The following is a 15618-nucleotide window of genomic DNA, read 5'->3' as shown; positions in this document are numbered from 1 at the left end:
AATGCATTTTGATGACTGTTGTCGCTCTCTAGTTGGTCGCTTCCTAGTCTTTTGCTAGCCTTCACTTGTACTAAGCAGGAATACTGCTTGTGCATCCACTTCCATAAACCCAAAAGTTGTTCCATATGAGTCCACCATACCTACCTATATGTGGTATCTACCTGCCTTTCCAAGTAAATTTGCATGTGCCACTCTCTAAATCTTCAAGAAATAATTTGTTTTGCATGCCCGAACCGCTCATGTGGTGACAGAGGGCTATCAGTATCTTCCATGCTAGGCGTGTTATCCTCGATATGTGTTTATTCACTATCATTCACGAGAAAGGGGCCGGTAATTGGAATGCCCAGTTCCATGCTCAAATCGAAAAGATAATTGCAGACAAAACTCCCCCTGGATTCATGTTGGTATGGATGGCACCCGAGTATTCGGCTAGCCGTGGAGTGTGATTGATCGGTGGTGGGGGAGTCAAAACTTTAATTTTCTGTTTGGGAACCGCCTATAGCATGTGTAGCGTGGAATATGGTGAGAACTCTTAGTCATTACGTTGACAATGAAAGCATGCCACCCAAAATTATTATCTCTGTTTTCAAAGCTTGAGCTCTGGCACCTCTGCAAATCAACGCTTCCCTCTACGAAGGGCCTGTCTATTCATGTTCCTGTTGAGTCATCCTCTTCTTATAAAAGCACCAGTTAGAGAGCACCTCTGTCATTTATATGCTTTGATTTCAACTGTGATTGAGTATGACTGCGACTGGATCTTCTTTGCCATGAATTACAATGTTTAGTCAGCCCTTGGTCTTTGAAGGTGCTCTGCATTTATGTTTTGCGGTCTCAAAAAGAGCTAGCGAGATACCATCTGTTCGTACTGCTTCATGATTGTTTTGATTGAAGTGTTGACGTTTGAGACTTATTATTATTTGGTCGCTAGTTGATTATGCCATTGATATGAGTTTACCGTGAGACCTAGATGTCATTTGCTTATGTGGTTAGCTTATGATCTTGCTGAAATTCTGGTTATGAGTTAGACATAGTTGCAACAACAAGATCAAACAGAGTTCGTAAAGGTTTTTCTTTTGTCTCTTTGAGTTTTTCAACTGAATTGCTTGAGGACAAGCAAGGCTTTAAGCTTGGGGGAGTTGATACGTCTCCGTCGTATCTAGTTTTCCGAACTCTTTTGCCCTTGTTTTGGACTCTAATTTGCATGATTTGAATGGAACTAACCCGGACTAACGCTGTTCTCAACAGAATTGCCATGGTGTTGTTTTTGCGGGGAAATAAAATTTCTCGGAATGACCTGAAAATTTATGGAGAATTTTTCAGGAATATATAAAAAATACTGGCGCAAGAATAAGCGGAGGAAGTGGAGACGTGAGCCCACAAGCCCACCAGGCGCGGGCCCCCCTGGTCGCACCTGGCAGGCTTGTGGGGCCCACAACGCTCCACCGCCTCCAATGTCAGCTCTATTTAGTCTGTCTCGCCCAGAAAAAAAATCAAGCAGAAGAGTTCATCGCGTTTTATGATACGGAGGCGTCGCCATCTCCTGTTCTTCAATTGGAGGGCGGATCTGGAGTCCGTTCTGGGCTCCGGAGAGGGGAAATCGTCGCCATCGTCATCATCAACCTTCCTTCATCGCCAATTCCATGATGCTCTTCACCGTTCGTGAGTAATCTCATCGTAGGCTTGCTAGACGGTGATGGGTTGGATGAGATCTATCATGTAATCGAGTTAGTTTTGACGGAAATTAATCCCTAGTATCCACTATGTTCTGAGATTTATGTTTCTACTACTTTGCCATGCTTAATGCTTGTCACTAGGGCCCGAGTGCCATGATTTCAGATCTGAACCTATTATGTTATCGCCAATACGTGTGTGTTCTTGATCCTATCTTGCAAGTGGTAGTCACCTACTATGTGTTATGACCCGGCAACCCCGGAGTGGCAATAGCAGGAACCACTCCCGGAGATGACCATAGTATGAGGAGTTCATGTATTCACCAAGTGTTAATGCGTTGGTCCGGTTCTTTATTAAAAGGAGAACCTTAATATCCCGTAGTTTCCATTAGGACCCCGCTGCCACGGGAGGGATGGACAATAGATGTCATGCAAGTTCTTTTCCCTAAGCATGTATGACTACATACGGAATACATGCCTACATTAGATTGACGAGCTGGAGCTAGTTACATATATCTCCGTGTTATAATTGTTGCATGATGAATAACATCCGGCATAATCATCCATCACCGATCCAATGCCTACGAGTCTTTTACTACTGGTCCTTGCTATGTTACTTTGCTGCTACTGTTGTCACTGCTGCTACCGTTACTCTGTCGCTACTGCAGTTACTTTGCTGCTACTGGTTACTGTTACTACTGCTGCTATCATACTACCTTGCTACTGATACTTTGCTACAGATACTAAATCTTTCAGGTGTGGTTGAATTGACAACTCAACTACTAATACTTGAGAATATTCTTTGGCTTCCCCTTGAGTCGAATCAATAAATTTGAGTTGAATACTCTACCCTCGAAAACTGTTGCGATCCCTTGTACTTGTGGGTTATCAGTGGAGCTCCCGGTGGGCCTCCGAAACCCTTCCGGTGGTCCCGGCAGTTTGCGGGTGGTGCCCGAAACATTTCCGGCGTCCAAACCCATCCATCCTATATATCAATCTTTACCTCCGGGCCATTTCGGAGCTCCTCGTGACGTCCGGGATCTCATCTAGGACTCCGAACAACCTTCGGGTAACCTCGTATAACAATTTCAATATAACCCTAGCGTCGAGCATCGAACCTTAAGTGTGTAGACCCTACGGGTTCGGGAGGCATGCATACATGACCGAGACACTCTCCGGCCAATAACCATCAGCGGGATCTGGATACCCATGTTGGCTCCCACATGTTCCATGATGATCTCATCGGATGAACCACGATGTCAAGGATTCAATCAATCCTGTAAACAATTCCCTTTGTGTGTCGGTATAGAACTTGCCCGAGATTCGATCGTCGGTATACCCATACCTTGTTCAATCTTGTTACGGTAAGTCTCTTTACTCGTTCCGTAGCACATCATCCCGTGACTAACTCCTTAGTCACACTGAGCTCATTATGATGATGTTCTACCGAGTGGGCCTAGAGATACCTCTCCGTCACATGGAGTGACAAATCCCAACCTCGATTCGTACCAACCCAACAGACACTTTCGGAGGTACCCATAGTGCACCTTTATAATCACCCAGTTACGTTGTGACGTTTGATACACCCAAAGCACTCCTACGGTATCTGGGAGTTGCACAATCTCACGTTTGAAGGAAAAGACACTTGACATTAGAAAAGCTTTAGCATACGGACAACATGATCTAGTGCTATGCTTAGGATTGGGTCTTGTCCATCACATCATTCTCCCAACGATGTGATCCCGTTATCAATGACGTCTAATGTCCATGATTAGGAAACCATGATCATCTATTGATCAACGAGCTAGCTAAGTAGAGGCTTTCTAGGGACACATTGTGATCTATTTATTCACACATGTATTATTGTTTCCTGTTAATACAACTATAGCATGAACAACAGATGATTATCATGAACAAGGAAATATGATAATAACCATTTTATTATGGCCTCTAGGGCATATTTCCAACAGTCTCCCACTTGCACTAGAGTCAATAATCTAGTTACATTGTGATGTATCGAACACCTATAGCATTGTGGTGTTGATCATGTTTTGCTCGAGGAAGAGGTTTAGTCAACGGGTCTGCAATATTCAAATCGGTGTGCACTTTACAAATATCGATTACTCCTCTCTGGACCTGGTCCTGGATGGAGTTGTAGCGGCGTTGGATGTGCTTGGACTTCCAGTGAAATCTGGGCTCCTTGACTATGTCAATGGCTCCAGTGTTATCACAGAAGAGTGTCATCAGACCCGACGCGCTTGGAACCACTCCAAGGTCGGTGATGAGCTCCTTCATCCAAATCCCTTCATGAGCCGCTTCTAAAGCAGCTATGTACTCCGCTTCACATGTAGATGCTGCCATGACGTCTTGCTTGCTGCTGCACCAGCTCACTGCCCCGCCATTCAAAACATACACGTATCCGGTCTGTGACTTACAATCATCCGGATCTGTGTCGAAGCTAGCATCGGCGTAACCCTTTGCGACGAGCTCTTCGTCACCTCCATAAACGAGAAACATCTCCTTAGTCCTTTTCAGGTACTTAAGGATATTCTTGACCGCTGTCCAGTGTTCCATACCGGGATCACTTTGGTACCTCCCTACCAAACTTATGGCAAGGTTTATATCACGTGTGGTACACAACATGTCATACATTAGAGAGCCTACGGCTGAAGCGTAGGGGACAGTACTCGTCTTCTCTCTATCTGCTGCCGTGGTCGGTGACTGAGTCTTAGTCAATCTCATACCTTGCAAAACTGGCAAGAACCCCTTCTTTGATTTTTCCATATTGAACTTCTTAAATATCTTGTTAAGGTATGTACTTTGCGAAAGACCTATGAGGCGTCTCGATCTATCTCTATAGATCTTGATGCCTAATATGTATGCAGCTTCTCCAAGGTCCTTCATTGAAAAACTCTTGTTCAAGTAGGCCTTTATGCTCTCCAATAACTATATATTATTCCCCATCAATAATATGTCATCACATATAGTAGGAGGAAAGCTATAGAGCTCCCACTCACTTTCTTGTATAAACAGGCTTCTCCATAAACCTGTATGAACCCAAACGCTTTAATCACCTCATTAAAGCGAATGTTCCAACTCCGAGATGCTTGCACCAGCCCATAGATGGAGCGCTGGAGCTTGCATACCTTGTTAGCACTCTTAGGATCGACAAAACCTTCTGGTTGCATCATATACAACTCTTCCTTAATATACCCGTTAAGGAACGCTGTTTTGACGTCCATTTGCCAAATTTCATAATCATTAAAAGCGGCAATTGCTAACATGATTCGGACTGACTTCAGCTTCGCTACGGGAGAGAAAGTCTCATCGTAGTCAACTCCTTTAATTTGTCGAAAACCCTTTGCGACAAGTCGAGCTTTGTAAAGGGTCACATTACCGTTTGCGTCAGTCTTCTTCTTGAAGATCCATTTATTTTCTATGGCTCGCCGATCATTGGGCAAGTCCACCAAAGCCCATACTTTGTTCTCATACATGGATCCTATCTCGGATTTCATGGCCTCAAGCCATTTGTTGTAATCCGGGCCTGCCATTGCTTCTTCATAGTTCGAAGGTTCACCGTTGTCTAACAACATGATTTCCATCACAGGGTTGTCGTACCATGCTACCTCTTGAGCTTGCGTTGGTTTTTCCCTTGAAGAGGAACGGGTGATGCAGCACAGTAGCAATAAGTATTTCCCTCAGTATGAGAACCAAGGTATCAATCCAGTAGGAGTATCAAGGAAAGTCTCCAAAGTACCTACGCAAAAACAGCAAACTTGCACCCAACGCTACAAAGGGGTTGTCAATCCCTTCACGATTGATTGCAAGATGAGATCTGAAGGTGGAAAGTGCAACAAAGTAAAAGTATAGAGCTGAAAATATGATGTGAAGTAGACCCCGGGGCCATAGTGTTCACTAGAGGCTTCTCTCATGATAGCAAATATTACGGTGGGTGAACGAATTACTCTCGAGCAATTGATAGAACCGCGCAAAGTCATGACGATATCTAAGGCAATGATCATACATATAGGCATCACGTCCGAGACAAGTAGACCGATACTTTCTGCATCTACTACTATTACTCCACACATCGACCGCTATCCAGCATGCATCTAGTGTATTGAGTTCATAACAAACAGAGTAACGCCTTAAGCAAGATGACATGATGTAGAGGGATAAATTCATGCAATAGATATAAACCCCATCTTTTTACCCTTGATGTCAACAACACGATGCGTGCCTCGCTACCCCTTCTGTCACTGGGTGAGGACACCGCACGGTATGAACCCAAAACCAAGCACTTCTCCCATTGCAAGAATTATAGATCAAGTTGGCCAAACGAAACCCAAAACTCGAAGAGAATTACAAGGATATGAAATCATGCATATAAGAGATCAGAGGAAACTCAAATAAGATGCACAGATAATCTGATCATAAATCCACAATTCATCGGATCTCGACACACACACTGCAAAAGAAGATTACATCGGATAGATCTCCATGAAGATCATGGAGAACTTTGTATTGAAGATCCAAGAGAGAGAAGAAGCCATCTAGATACTAGCTATGGACCCGAAGGTCTGTGGTGAACTACTCACGCATCATCGGGAAGGCAATGGTGTTGATGAAGAAGCCCTCCGTGTCCGAATACCCCCTCCAGCAGGGCACCAGAACGTGCCCGAGAGGGGATCTTGCGGAGACAGAAGTTTGCGGCGGTGGAAAAGTATTTCCGTGGCTCTCTCCCGTGGTTTAAGATTTTTAGGGAATTTATAGGCGGAAGAGGTAGCGCAAAGGAGCCACGGGGGCCCACAAGCCTGCTAGGCGCCCCCAGGCTGCGGCTAGGGGGCTTGTGGCCTCCCCCGGAGCCCTTTTCCTTGGTTCTCAAGTTCCGTGCGTATCTTCTGTTCCGGAAAAAATCTTTCCGGAGTTTTTATTCCGTTTGGACTCCGTTTAATATTCTCCTATGAAAAAGGTAAAAAACACGAAAAAACAGGAAGAGGCACTTGGCACTGAGTTAATAGGTTAGTCCGAAAAAAGATATAAAATGCATACGAAACATCCAAAGTTGACAAGATAATAGCATGGAACCACCAAAAATTATAGATACGTTGGAGACGTATCATACCACTCTGGTGCGGAAAGTACCCTTGTGGACCTTCATGGTTCAGTAGCAACTTGATCCGAAGCTTCATGATCATCATCATTAACTTTCTCTCCAGTTGGCGTAGCCGCCACATGAACAATTTCCCGCATTGCGCTACTCTCCGGTTCGAGAGGGGGTGCAATTACCTCATCAAGTTCTACTTTCCTCCCACTTAGTTCTTTCGAGAGAAACTCTTTCTCTAGAAAGGATCCGTTCTTGGAAACAAAGATTTTACCTTCGGATCTAAGATAGAAGGTATACCCAATAGTTTCCTTAGGGTATCCTATGAATACGCATTTCTCCGCTTTGGGTTCGAGCTTCTCTGGTTGAAGTTTCTTCACATAAGCATCACAACCCCAAACTTTTAGAAACGACAGCTTAGGTTTCTTGCTAAACCATAATTCATATGGTGTCGTCTCAACGGATTTAGATGGTGCCCTATTTACAGTGAATGCTGCAGTTTCCAATGCGTATCCCCAAAATGATAGCGGCAAGTCGGTAAGAGACATCATATATCGTACCATATCTAATAAAGTGCGATTACGACGTTCAGACACTCCGTTACGTTGCGGTGTGCCAGGCAGCGTCAGTTGTGAAAAAATTCCACATTTCCTTAGGTGTGTGCCAAACTCGTGACTCAAATATTCTCCTACACGATCAGATCGTAGACACTTTATTTTTCTGTCATGTTGATTCTCAACCTCACTCTGAAATTCCTTGAAATTTTCAAATGTCTCAGATTTGTGTTTCATCAAGTAGATATACCCATACCTACTCAAATCATCGGCGAGAGTGAGAACATAACGATAGCCACCGCGAGCTTCAACGTTCATTGGACCACACACATCAGTATGTATTATTTCCAATAAGTCGGTTGCTCTCTCCATTATTCCTGAGAATGGAGTCTTAGTCATCTTTCCCATGAGGCACGGTTCGCATGTGTCAAATGATTCAAAGTCAAGAGACTCTAATAGTCCATCAGTATGGAGCTTCTTCATGCGCTTAACACCGATATGACCAAGGCGGCAGTGCCACAAGTATGTGGGACTATCATTATCAACTTTACATCTTTCGGTAATCACACTATGAATATGTGTAACATCACGATTGAGACTCATCAAGAATAAACCATTCACCAGCGAAGCATGACCATAAAACATATCACTCATATAAATAGAACAACCATTATTCTGTGACTTCAATGAGTAGCCGTCTCGCATTAAGCAAGACCCTGATACAACATTCATGCTCAAAGCTGATACTAAATAACAATTATTAAGGTTTAAAACTAATCCCGATGGTAGACGTAGAGGCAGCGTGCCAACGGCGATCACATAGACCTTGGAGCCATTCCAGACGCGCATCGTCACCTCGTCCTTGGCCGGTCTCCGCTTATTTCGCAGTTCCTGCTTTGAGTTGCAAATGTGAGCAACAACACCGGTATCAAATACCCAGGAGCTACTACGAGTACTGGTAAGGTACACATCAATAACATGTATATCATATATACCTTTAATGTTGTCGGCCTTCTTGTCCGCTAAGTACTTGGGGCAGTTCCGCTTCCAGTGACCTTTTCCCTTGCAATAGAAGCACTCAGTCTCAGGCTTCGGTCCATTCTTTTTCTTCTTCCTGACATCTGGCTTACCGGGCGCGGCAATGGTTTTGCCGTCTTTCTTGAAGTTCTTCTTACCCTTGCCCTTCTTGAAACTGGTGGTCTTATTGACCATCAACACTTGATGCTCTTTCTTGATTTCTACTTCTGCAGATTTCAGCATCGAGTGCAACTCGGGAATGGTCTTCTCCATCCCTTGCATGTTGTAGTTCAGCACAAAACCCTTGTAGCTTGGTGGGAGAGACTGGAGGATTTTGTCAATTACAACGTCATCCAGAAGTTCGACTCCAAGCTGAGTCAGACAACCGTGCAACCCACACATTCTGAGTATATGCTCACTAACAGAACTGTTCTCCTCCAACTTACAGCTAAAGAACTTGTCGGAGACTTCATATCTCTTGACTCGGGCATGATCTTGAAAAACTAGCTTTAGCTCCTCGAACATCTCATATGATCCATGTTTCTCAAAACACATTTGGAGCCTCGTTTCTAAACTGTATAACATGCCACACCTGACCAAAGAGTAGTCATCACTCCGCGCTTGCCAGACGTTCTGAACATCTTGGGTTGCCACGGGAACAGGGGGGTCACCTAGCGGCGCATCAAGGACATAACCCTTCTTGGATGCAATGAGGATGAGCTTCAAGTTGTGGACCCAGTCCGCATAGTTGCTACCATCATCTTTCAACTTGTTTTTCTCTAGGAACGCATTGAAATTGAGGTTGACAGGTGCGTTGGCCATTGGATCTACTATATTTGTAAAGACAACTTTTAGACTAAGTTCATGATAGTTAAGTTCATTTAATCAAATTAAGTATGAACTCTCACTTAAATCGACATCCCTCTAGTCATCTAAGTGATACATGATCCATGTCGACTAACCCGTGTCCGATCATCACGTGAGACGGACTAGTCATCATGGTGAGCAACGTCATGCTGATCGTATTCAACCATACGACTCATGTTCGACCTTTTGGTCTCTTGTATTCGAGGTCATGTCTGTACATGCTAAGCTCGTCGAGTCAACTTAAGTGTTTCGCGTGTGTAAATCTGGCTTACACCCGTTGTATGCGAACGTTAGAATCTATCACACCCGATCATCGTGTGGTGCTTCGAGACAATGATCCTTCGCAATGGTGCACACTTAGGGGAATACGTTATCGAAATTTTTATGTGGGATCATCTTATTATGCTACTGTCGTTCTAAGCAATAAGATGAAAAACATGACAAACATCACATGCAATCATATAGTGACATGATATGGCCATTATCATCTTTGCTCTTTAGATCTCCATCTTCGGGCATCGCATGATCATCATTGTCACCGGCGTGACACCATGATCTCCATCATCGTGTCTCCGTGAAGTCGTCACGCCAACTACTACTACTATAGCTAACCGTTAACAATGAAGTAAAAGTAGTAAACACATGGCGTTGCATCTCATATAATAAATTAAGACAACTCCTATGGCTCCTGTCGGTTGTCATACTCAACGACATGCAAGTCGTGAATCCTATTACAATAACTTGATCATCTCATAGATCACACATGTAACATCACAACTTTGGCCATATCACATCACATGTCAAACCCTGCAAAAACAAGTTAGACGTCCTCTAATTGTTGTTGCAAGTTTTACGTGGCTGATTTGGGTTTCTAGCAAGAACGCCTTCTTACCTACGTGACAGCCACAACGATGATATGCCAAAGCTATTTACCCTTCATAAGGACCCTTTTCATCAAATCCAATCCGACTAGAGTGGAAGAGACAAACACCCGCTAGCCACCTTTATGCATGGTGTGCATGCCGGTCGGTGGAACTTGTCTCACGTAAGCGTACGTGTAAGGTCGGTCCAGGACGCTTCATTCCACAATACCGTTGGAAAAGAATAAGACTAGTAGCGGCAAGCAATTGAAAAATCAGCGCCCACAACCTTTTGGGAAACGTAGCATAAATTCAAAATTTTCCTATGCCATATTCAGATCTTCCTATGGAGAGACCAGCAACGAGAGAGGGGAGAGTGCATCTTCATACCTTTGAAGATCGCTAAGCGGAAGCGTTGCTAGAACGCGGTTGATGGAGTCGTACTCGCGGCGATTCAGATCGCGGTGTGATTCCGATCTAGTGCCGAACCACGACACCTCTACGTTCAACACATGTGCAGCCCGATGACGTCTCCCGCACCTTGATCTAGCAAGGAGGAGGGAGAGGTTGGGGAAGATCTCCGGCAGCACGACGGCGTGGTGTCGATGGAGAGACGAGGTCTCCCGGCAGGGCTTTGCCAAGCACCGTGGGAGAGGAGGAAGAAGAAGAACAGGACTGCACCGAGAGAGATGGAAAACCGTGTCTCCAATGGCTAAAAACCCCGCTATATATAGGGGGGAAGGGAGGGTGGCGCCCCCTTTAGGGTTTCCCCCTTGAGTTGGGGGGTGGCAGCCCTAGATGGGGGGAGGGGTGGCGGCCAGGAAGGGAGGAGGGGTGGCGCACCCCCTGGTGGGCCTTAGGCCCACCTGCGCTAGGGGTCCCCCCCTTCCCCCTCTTAGGCGCCATGGGCTGGGTATGGGAGGTGCACCATCCCACCCATGGGCTGGTTCCCTCTCACACTTGGCCCATGTAGCCTCCTGGGGCTGGTGGCCTCTCCTGGTGGGCCTCTGGTACCCTTCCGGTGGTCCCGACACTTTGCCGGTGGTGCCCGAAACATTTCCGACGTCCAAACCCATCCATCCTATATATCAATATTTACCTCCGGACCATTCCGGAGCTCCTCGTGACGTCCGGGATCTCATTCGGGACTCTGAACAACCTTCGGTAACCTCGTATAACAATTCCCTATAACCTTAGCGTCATCGAACCTTAAGTGTGTAGAGCATACGGGTTCGGGAGGCATGCAGACATGACCGAGACACTCTCCGGCCAATAACCATCAGCGGGATCTGGATACCCATGGTGGCTCCCACATGTTCCACGATGAACTCATTGGATGAACCACGATGTCAAGGATTCAATCAATCCTGTATACAATTCCATTTGTCTGTCGGTATAGTACTTGCCCGAGATTCGGTCGTCGGTATACCCATACCTTGTTCAATCTCCTTACCGGTAAGTCACTTTACTCGTTCCGTAGCACATCATCCCGTGACTAACTCCTTAGTCACACTGAGCTCATTATGATCATGTTCTACCAAGTGGGCCCAGAGATACCTGTCTGTCACACAGAGTGACAAATCCCAATCTCGATTCGTACCAACCCAACACATACTTTCGGAGGTGCCCGTAGTGCACCTTTATAATCACCGAGTTACGTTGTGACGTTTGATACACCCAAAGCACTCCTACGGTATCCGGGAGTTGCACAATCTCACGTTCGAAGGAAAAGACACTTGACATTAGAAAAGCTTTAGCATACGAACAACACGATCTAGTGCTATGCTTAGGATTGGGTCTTGTCCATCACATCATTCTCCCAATGATGTGATCCCATTATCAATGACATCTAATGTCCATGATCAGGAAACCATGATCATCTATTGATCAACGAGCTAGCTAACTAGAGGCTTGCTAGGGACACATTGTGATCTATTTATTCATACATGTATTACTGTTTCCTGTTAATACAATTATAGCATGAACAACACACGATTATCATGAACAAGGAAATATGACAATAACCATTTTATTATTGCCTCTTGGGCATTTCCAACAATAATTAGTCTAATTATTGTTAAGATTCTATGGTTTGTTTCCTATGTATAGTACTTTTGCACTTATGAGGGTGGAACGGATGCTAATTAATTTTAGTACATACTCACGCTGCAAGGGTGGATGGAAGGCTATGATGGTACTGATTTTTTAGGGGTTTTCCCATAATAATATTAGGAATCTTTGGATTTGTTTCCATGTATGACTTTGATGTTGTGAGGGTAGGAGGAAGGTTACGATGGTGCTGATTTTTTGGGTTTGTTTCCATATTAATATTATGAATCTTTGGTTTTGTTTTCATGTATGGTGAGAGGTGAGGCAAAAATAAACCAATGAAAGGGGATGGTGGGAGGTGGAACGAAAATAAACCGAACGAAAATAAGCCAATGTTAAAGAGGTGAGAGTCGTGAGATCGTGGGAGATAAAGGCGCCCGAATAAAAAAATGGTGGGGTTGACTGAAAAAATTGAGGGACCAATCGAGTAAGAAACGAAACAAGTCGCTAGAAGGGATGGTGGTGGCGGGACAAAAAAATCGAACGAAAATAAACATGTTACCAGGCTACCAACTTCCCTTTTATGAGTAGAGATATCTGACGATGTTGAAGATGTAGGGGCTCCATGGATGACGCGGGTGGTGGCATGCACGACGACAACCATAGCGACACATTGTGCGCTGACGCGGGAGACACGACATGGAAAGAGGTGTGGTGTGATCTAGCAGGAGATGATGCTTTACCCCTTTCTTCTCTCTAGGAACGTCCATCTGCAGTTAATCGATCATATCAGAGGGGATTGTTACCCGATTTATTTCTTGGTCAAGACGTGCTTCACTTGGAAGGAAGGATTTCCTATTGATTTCCTTCCTTGAGAGGGACTAGGGGGAGGAGGAGCGACGCACCAAAAAGTTAGAGGGTGTGTAATTTTGGTGATGTATGAAAATTGTAATTGATCTAATTGAGTGACTTATGGCAAGATTAATTAATTTAGATTTGGTCTTTAGAGATTAGCCATTATTGATTCTTCCATATAAAGATATTACTAAGTAACTTGCACCTACATGGAGTGTTCTGATCTGTTTAGATAAAAAAAATCTTTGTGGGAGAGGTGAGGCAAAAATAAACCAATGAGAGGGGATGGTAAGAGCCGGGACGGAAAAAAAACGATCGAAAATAAACCAATGTTATCGAGGTGGAACGAACCTATCATCACGACGGCAGACTGCCCCTCTAGGAGTAGAAAAGAAAATGAACATTTTCTTAACTTGTGGTGTACTAGTTTGAACAAAAGGTAAACATTTTTCATGTAAATTGAACTATTTATCATACGATGATCTATTTTTCATACATATTGAACATTTCTAATACACACTAAAAAAATTAGAACACACACAAAACAATTTTTCAAATACAGAAAATGAGAAAAATTGTAGGAAAAAGTATCCAACAATCATTTTATTCAAAGTGGGTTAAAGAAAAAGAACACAAAAAATGTGTGTGCTTCCTCGTGGGAGGACTAGTTAGTTTCACTTGGGAGCACGACTTAGTACAATTTTTTGACCACAGTACAATGGAAGTCGCTTACGTATACGAATATATACTCATGCCTATGAACACATGCACATACGCTATGTTCCTATAAACATCTTCGAGAAAGTGAACCAATATATTATTTTAAGATTAATGACACATCATCTTAAAATTGATGAAGTCATCACAAACGCTTTCATAGTCGACGAAAATATCTCCCTCATTCAACGCATATTGTTGAAAGGCATGCAATAAATTCAGAAAAATATAAACATCAATATCAAGTCAGTTACTTAAACTTTGATACGCAGAGGATACCGCTGTCGACCCAACCACCCAATCACATATTGGTTGACAACTTAGTACAATTTAAAAGCAAGATTTTTGCATCAAAAAAGTTTATCGAAACCTATTAGCATGGATCTAATTTTAAAGCATGATCTGGACACACGATTGAAGAGACATGTTGTTTTGAGTGAGATTGCTGCTTGCGCTTTTTCGTACTTTTTTCCCTTCATGTGCGTGGGAAAAACGGGTTTGCTAAATTACATTTAGACATGACTTAAATATTACATATTTAAGTTTTATATCATTGATTTTACTTGAATATAGTAGTATATCACATCTAGACAGAGTGTGGGAAAAAATATCACAAAAACTGTGACGAATGACGCATATATGATTTATTTAAGAACTTCGTTCGATTTTATATACGTGATGGACTCGCACTCCAACCTGGGCTGAGTCAGATGGGCTCTGAAGCGGGGCCTGGCTGTGTTGCCTCGTGTTTTTACAAGGGGGCTAGCAGAGGATATAATGCACACGTCTCCTGGTGATGCAGCCCCACAACCACCCGCCGGCCGTCTGTTCATTTCGTCCCCATCCAATCGGCGTTTTCGAAAAGTAAAGTCCAATGGGATTGGATCCGTTCTGACGGACTTTCACGCAGTTTATTGAGGTATATAAATAAATTCACCGTCCACACGGAGTATTTAGGGATTCACAGCCATGTTTCATCTTTTTTTCCATCATCATGTGGTTCCGGTTCGGTTCTTTTGTTCGGTTCGGCGCAGCCGTGCAGCGCCGGTGCTCTGTGTCCGATTCGTTTGCTGAGTGCTTTGACTCGACGTGTGGACGGGCGCGCGAGGCGGCACGCCCGGCCGTTGCCCTGCCCGTGATGCCCACGTGCAACCGCGTAACACGCGGCCCGCCCGTGCGCGCGGCTCGGTTGAATTTTGCGTACTTTTTCCGCACGCCGCAGCAGCATAGGTCGGTCCTCTTTTTGGGCATGCCCACATGAGTAGAAATGCAAAAAAAAAAAATTGATACAAGGGTAGAAATGCAAATGGATGATGGGTTCACCGTATTGGGCCGATAAGAAATTGAGAATGGATGCACAAGTGGGCCGTAACTACATTGTCGCCGAGAAAAAAAGAACGTGGGTTCGGCTCGCGCGAGAGGGGGCCTCCTCCAGTCCTTATCACGGCGGCATGGCGAGCCTGCATGCCACCACGGCGTTTCCCGGCGCGGCCATGCCGTCTGCTCTGTCCAGATCGAACCTGCTTCCTCGTCGTAGGTTTGCACGTCAGTGTAGTCTTATCCCGTCGCGCTTCTCGAGAAAAAAAGGCCGATGGAATATGCTACCCACCCTACAACCTCCCGATGACTCCATGACTGGGCCTATCAGTATCAGGAATCACGTACACAATGCAAAATTGCAAATGCTCTGAACTCACCAGTTTCTCCTCTCAAGACAACAAACAATCCCCACTCACCGAGTCAGAGTCATTCCACCCCGACACTTTCATCCATCTTTGCATTTAAGCAGTGGTCGATGACAGGAACTTATTTAGTGTTACCAGCAGAACCCAAAGCGCGGCCGAGGGCACTGTTGGCGCACAGACAGGCGCGCAGCCTGTCATGAATCATGCACTGTGCCACTATCCATGGAAATCGACGGCCAG

The sequence above is a fragment of the Hordeum vulgare genome, chromosome 4H (assembly GCF_904849725.1).
Source record: "Hordeum vulgare subsp. vulgare chromosome 4H, MorexV3_pseudomolecules_assembly, whole genome shotgun sequence".
Classification (NCBI taxonomy): Eukaryota; Viridiplantae; Streptophyta; class Magnoliopsida; order Poales; family Poaceae; genus Hordeum; species Hordeum vulgare.
This window is presented reverse-complemented; position numbering follows the sequence as displayed.